Raw genomic sequence first — 546 nt, forward strand, 5'->3', positions numbered from 1 at the left:
GACTCCTACTGTACACTGATGATGGGCAATAACCCGGAAACAGCTGTAAGTGCATGGAGTCTGGCTTTGCTTTTGAATACCAGTCATTGTAAGAAGACTTGTATAAAAAGTCTCACTTTGACTCGAAGGAATGCTGCCTTTCAATAGGTGGCACTGTGGAGGATTTATTCCATCTCCCTTATTTGCATATTACCCAGAGGAGCGTGCGTGGCCATTTGAGTCTCCGCACTTATTTATAGTATATAGTTGCTCTCCCTAAGGAGAAAAGAGCGTTTCTGACCCCTGTCCCTGGCCTCTCACTAGCAAAAGCCAGACTCCTACTGTACACTGATGATGGGCAATAACCCGGAAACAGCTGTACGTACATGGGGTCTGGCTTTGCTTTTGATTCCCAGTCATTGTAGCAAGACTTGTATAAAAAGTCCCACTTTGACTCGAAGGAATGCTGCCTTTCAGTAGGTGGCACTGTGGAGGATTTATTCCATCTCCCTTATTTGCATATTACCCAGAGGAGCGTGCGTGGCCATTTGAGTCTCCTCACTTATT

This window comes from Eleutherodactylus coqui, unplaced genomic scaffold, assembly GCF_035609145.1.
Source record: "Eleutherodactylus coqui strain aEleCoq1 unplaced genomic scaffold, aEleCoq1.hap1 HAP1_SCAFFOLD_42, whole genome shotgun sequence".
Lineage (NCBI taxonomy): Eukaryota > Metazoa > Chordata > Amphibia > Anura > Eleutherodactylidae > Eleutherodactylus > Eleutherodactylus coqui.